Consider the following 6,731-nt stretch of genomic DNA (forward strand, 5'->3'; position numbering starts at 1 on the left):
GATCGAAGACCGAAGACCTCGAAAGCGAAGACCCTACGAAATGGTAGTGTGCACAAAATCCGACCAAAATCATACAAAATCGTGATAACACCTTGAATTTACAAATCCTGAAAAAATATTTCAATTTTAATCGTTATATTATAAAAAATCATGACTTTATCTATGAACAAGCTCACGTGTTTTCGCCAATGGAGTTAATATGTGATATAGTTTTACGAACAAACACATCGCGCTATTTGGAAGGCGACGGACGCACAAGAAGGACCTCGCACATGAAATGTCACTTGTTCCGATAACAATTTAAAATCATAGCCAATTGTTTATAAGTATAGAAATAAACTACAGTAAGTAAATTGTAAGAAGTAAAGGATGGCGGTAGGCCCGGTATTTAGGTTTATTTTAGAGCCTATAGGCCTATAAAAAGTGTCCGTATCATAGATTTTACACTTGCTTTTAAATGTTAGGTACAGAGATCTTTTTTGCATTTAAATATGTTGCTATGTGTTTTTTATCTATAATATTTGCCTATTGTTTATTATCTAAATGTATGAATAAATACAATAAGATATTCATTTTCCTGTATTGTATTTAAACTTTTACATTTTCCCATTGTAACTATTGCTATTTTACTTAATCGCCAGTTTCAAAATGTTTTCTAATGTATTCATAATAGACAAATAATAGGGCCTATATCAGTATCAGAATATTTAGTGTGGTTGGAGAAGCGACAGATGATGTAAAGAAAAATGTAAATTTTTTTTGGTTAATGAAATATTTATTTTCCTTTTTTGGAAAATGAATATTTCATTAACCAACGTATGAACCACTAAACAAAAAAAATTCTGCCGCAACGTATCGTTGGCGCGCGCAACAGAAAATCTATCTATCTATCTATTTTGCATCCCCTCTTACGATCGAGAATCATGATGAACGTAATAAAGCAGAAATGGTGTTGAACACATCGGTTCCCACTTGTGATGACACGCAACGTTATTTTCTTACGGCGCACTTTGCGTCGATCTGAAAACCAATTTCAGCTCTTAAAATATTTCCCGGGCCAATGACAGTTCGTCCCAATAGCTTACCGTGAACTAACGGAACTTTATTTTATATCTTTGTATTGTCAAAGTAAAAAATAATACTGTATTCAAATTATGATTTGACAAAAGGCTAATACTGTAGAACGAACGATAGACATCACACTCTGAACATTTTTCTTGATCGTTAACCCGTTATAATAGTATAATTCTGTTAGATTTGTTTGTATTAGTGTCAATTCTATATTTAAATGGTCAACAACCGGTAACCTGTTTCTTAATTAAAATTTTATGTTTTCTTTTGTTAATGGACACTCATGGCAGGGATGCAAACATTTAGAAGCGGGACGTCGACAATCTGTTGAAAATCGGGAGACTGTTGAATAGTCGTCTCAACCACAAGCCTGTGAGATAGAAGGTTGGGGGTTAGAGTGGTTAAGCCCGATAAACATTCACCATCACTTAATAAAGATTTATAGAGAGTATCTCTTTTTGTATTCACCACGGGCAATGCTTGAAAACAAAAGTCAGTTTTTTATTTGATGATGAGGAAAATTGTGGTTGGCGGGAGTGGAACTTCATTAAACTAATCTTTTGACAGTGTCGGTAAACGTAATTACCGATATGAATAAACACCCGTTTTAATATTGAAAAATAAATTAAACGTGAACACACTATCGTCACTAATCACATTGCAACCGTAACAAAATCGGCAACTTGTAATTTTGGAGGGAATATTTTTTATTTCAATCTTTGTTTTGAATGGCTTTTGTCTTTGTGAACGTTGACATAATGCCGGCATAATAATTCGGAATTATGGAAGCCGTGAAACAGATGATATGTCGCAGGAAACGACCGATTTATAACCAAAATTTGCAGAACGCTGATGCCTATATCGTTCGTTCTTTTTACTTCTTGTCAAATCATAATTTGAATATATTCTGCCAAATTTGGCCCGGGAAATATTTTAAGAGCTGGAATTAGTTTCCAGATCGACGCAAAGTGCGCCTTAAGAACAAACTTGCGTGTCATCATAAGTGGGAACCGACGTGTTCAACACCGACTGCTTTACGTTCATCATGATTCTCGATCGTAAGAGGGGATGCAAAAATAGATAGAAGAGTATTAATTTCTTATGTTGCGCGCGCGTCAATACGATACGTTGCGGTAGGATGTTTTCGTTTAGTAGTTCATACGTTGGTTAATGAAATATTTATTTTACATTTTTCTTCTTTACATAGTACTGTCGCTTCGCCAACCACACTAACCGATACTGATAATATTATTTTTCCATTATGAATACATAAGAAAAACATTTTTAAACTGGCGAATAATTAAATCAGTAATACTGTAGTATTGGCTACAATGGGGAAAATGTACAAGTTTAAAATACTATACAGAATAACTAAAGGAAAATAAATATCTTATTGTATTTATTCATACATTTAGACAATAGGCAAATATTATAGATAATAAACATACATCAACATAATAATATTTAAATGCAAAAAAAAAGGATCTCTAAGTTGTATTCACGCGTACGTATAACATTTTTAAAAACAAGTGTAAAATCTATGATACGGACACTTTTTATAGGCCTATATAGGCTCTAAAATTAGGCTAAATAAGCATATGGCCATCCTTTACTTCTTACAATTTACTTACTTTAATTTATTTACTTTACTGTAGTTTATTTCTATACTTTTCTATACAGTTGGCTATGGCTTTAAATTGTAGGCGACGTGTGCTACAATACAAAGTTATCGGAAAAAGTGACATTTAATATTGCATTCAATTCGAGGTCCGTCGCCTTGCAAATAGCGCGATGTGTTTGTTCGTAAAACTATATCACATATTAACTCCATTGGCGAAAACACGTGAGCTTGTTCATAGATAAAGTCATTTTTTTTGATAACATAACGATTAAAATCGAAATATTTTTTTAGAATCTGTAAATTCAAGGTGTTATCATCGATTTTGGTCGGATTTTGTGCACACTACCATTTCGTAGGGTCTTCGCTTTCGAGGTCTTCGGTCTTCGATCTTCGCTTTCGAGGTCTTCGCTTTCGACACACCCGATAATTGATCCACGCTGAACCTCCGGGTTCCACTTTTGAATTTGAAGTCCGCAGAATAATGCTCAATAATTCACTATTTACTCATTCCCAAGTCACTAAATTGATCTCCCTTGGTTCACAAATGCACAGTGTCTGACGCCAATAAAAGGAAAGAATAAGTGTAACAGCCAAATTAAAATAAAATCGAAGCAAAATAAGAAAAAAATATCTGTTTACGATAGCGAAATTACGCTAAACCTAATTGCCAATATAGCGTGACGTCTGCGGACCGACGCGATAACCTCAATGTGTGTTGAACCGCAAACAAATTTCAATTTCGTTCTGTATGTTACAAAAAGGATATTTCGCGTTCCAAATTTTTTTGTATGGTATAGAAAATCGCATAAATTGTCACTTTTTTGTACAGTTTCAATTAAATCCCTTTGATATGTTATAGAAATATAATCAAAGCATTGCTTCATATAAAGTAAAGTAGTAATTTTGAAGAAATTACGGAATTTAGCATTCACAAACATTGGGTTGACATAACCCTAACGGCTAATTTTATTTATTTACTAGTTTAATTTTTAACAAATTCGATTAAGGCAACATAAAATTGTCGAATTTTAATCAAACAACTCCTAAAAATAAATAAAAATCAGCATAGTTATTAATTAAATCTACTTTATTAAAATAACCAAACTACAGTTATAAAACTATTTAAAAAATATAATAACGAACGAGCCTCCAGTGAAAGGGCGACCTCAATTTAGACGTGCGCTCTTTACATAAAAGGTAATTAATTATAGCCGAAAAACGATAAATTATCGATTTTGACCCAAGAGAATATTTTCTTTGTTGAAAAGTGAGTAGAGAAAAGCATACTTCATACAATTTAATCAAATACATACCAAGTTATAAGTCATGAAAAAATTCAAAAATCATCAAAAGTGCATTCGAGTCTGAGAAATTACGCGTTTTTTACATTTTTTTCAAAAAAGACACGATATTTTTTTTAGTTTTCTTCATTAAAAAAAGAGAGTATATAAATGTATTGTGTATGAAACTCAAAATTTTTACAAAACGATGAATTTTTGTGTAAAATAACGTGTTTTTGGTAAAATCAGCATATGTGCACCTTTAAGTACACACATAAAAATCGCCGCGGAAACCATTTTCCCGATGTCAAATCGGGTTGAAACTCTGGAAAAACGATCTTTTGGTGTTTTTTTACATAGGAAAAATATAAACGTTATATGTTTCCAATGTAAAGTAAATGTTTAAAGGACGATGTTGGTGAATGTGAAATAAAAAATATGACGACCTATCGTTCTTAGAACATTACTCAATTTTTTCCCCAAAACGATATTTTTCATAAAAAACAAGGAAGATAACGTGTAAATCATTAGAGACATGAATGTTAATTAGAGACTTAAATAATCTCTCAGAAAAACGATATTTTACAGACTTTTTATTGAATAGGTAGAGAAAGAGTAATAATTATATGTAAATCAGCATATGTGCAATTCTCATAGTGACAGTCTCGCGGAGAGCAAACATGCACCTGTGCCTATGTCTTACTGTGGAAAGTCCCCCTAGATTATCATCAAATGTGCATGTTTCTCACTGAAAACTGTAGGTGGCCGATGTGCATTTTTGCATGTGCGCTCTGAGGAGAGAGAGAGAGATCAGCGAGAGAGATAGATCAGCGAGAGAGAGATAGATCAGCGAGAGAGATATAGATAGATCAGCGAGAGAGAGATAGATCAGCGAGAGAGATATAGATCAGCGAGAGAGAGATAGATCAGCAAGAGAGAGATAAATCAGCGAGAGAGAGAGAGAGATAGATCAGCGAGAGGGAGAGATAGATCAGCGAGAGAGAGATAGATCAGCGAGAGAGAGAGAGATAGATCAGCGAGAGGGAGAGATAGATCAGCAAGAGAGAGATAGATCAGCGAGAGAGAGATAGATCAGCGAGAGAGAGATAGACCAGCGAGAGAGAGATAGATCAGCGAGATAGAGAGATAGATCAGCGAGAGAGATAGATCAGCGAGAGAGAGATAGATCAGCGAGAGGGAGAGATAGATCAGCGAGAGAGATATAGATCAGCGAGAGAGAGATAGATCAGCGAGAGAGATATAAATCAGCGAGAGAGAGATAGATCAGCGAGAGAGAGATAGATCAGTGAGAGAGAGAAAGATCAGCGAGAGAGAGATAGATCAGTGAGAGAGAGATAGATCAGCGAGAGAGAGATAGATTAGCGAGAGAGAGATAGATCAGCGAGAGAGAGAGAGATAGATCAGAGAGAGAGAGATAGATCAGCGAGAGAGAGATAGATCAGCGAGAGAGAGATAGATTAGCAAGAGAGAGATAGATCAGCGAGAGAGAGATAGATCAGCGAGAGAGAGATAGATCAGCGAGAGAGAGATAGATCAGCGAGAGAGAAATAGATCAGCGAGAGAGAGATAGATAGATCAGCGAGAGAGAGATAGATAGATCAGCGAGAGAGAGAGAGATAGATCAGCAAGAGAGAGATAGATCAGCAAGAGAGAGATAGATCAGCGAGAGAGAGAGATAGATCAGCGAGAGCGAGATAGATTAGCGAGAGAGATAGATCTGCGAGAGAGAGATAGATCAGCGAGAGAGAGAGATAGATCAGCGAGAAAGAGATAGATCAGCGAGAGAGATAGATAGATCAGTGAGAGAGAGATAGATCAGCGAGAGAGAGAGAGATAGATCAGCGAGAGAGAGAGAGAGAGAGAGAGAGAGAGAGAGATAGATCAGCGAGAGAGAGAGAGATAGATCAGCGAGAGAGAGATAGATCAGCGAGAGAGAGATAGATCAGCGAGAGGGAGAGATAGATAAGCGAGAGAGAGATAGATCAGCGAGAGAGAGATAGATCAGCGAGAGAGAGATAGATCAGCGAGAGAGATAGATCAGCGAGAGAGAGAGATAGATCAGCGAGAGAGAGAGAGATAGATCAGCGAGAGAGAGAAAGATCAGCGAGAGAGAGATAGGTCAGCGACAGAGAGATAGATCAGCGAGAGAGATAGATCAGCGAGAGAGATATAGATCAGCGAGAGAGAGAGATAGATCAGCGAGAGAGAGAGATAGATCAGCGAGAGAGAGAAAGATCAGCGAGAGAGAGATAGATCAGTGAGAGAGAGACAGATCAGTGAGAGAGAGATAGATTAGCGGGGGAGAGATAGATCAGCGAGAGAGAGAGAGAGATAGATCAGAGAGAGAGAGAGATAGATCAGCGAGAGAGAGATAGATCAGCGAGAGAGAGATAGATTAGCAAGAGAGAGATAGATCAGCGAGAGAGAGATAGATCAGCGAGAGAGAGAGAGATCAGCGAGAGAGAGATAGATCAGCGAGAGAGAGATAGATCAGCGAGAGAGAGATAGATCAGCGAGAGAGAGAGAGATAGATCAGCGAGAGAGATAGATTAGCGAGAGGGAGAGATAGATCAGCGAGAGAGAGATAGATCAGCGAGAGAGAGATAGATCAGCGAGAGAGATAGATCAGCGAGAGAGAGATAGATCAGCGAGAGAGAGATAGATCAGCGAGAGAGAGAGATGGATCAGCGAGAGAGAGAGATAGATCAGCGAGATAGAGAAAGATCTGCGAGAGAGAG

The sequence above is a fragment of the Antedon mediterranea genome, chromosome 11 (genome assembly GCF_964355755.1).
Source record: "Antedon mediterranea chromosome 11, ecAntMedi1.1, whole genome shotgun sequence".
Lineage (NCBI taxonomy): Eukaryota > Metazoa > Echinodermata > Crinoidea > Comatulida > Antedonidae > Antedon > Antedon mediterranea.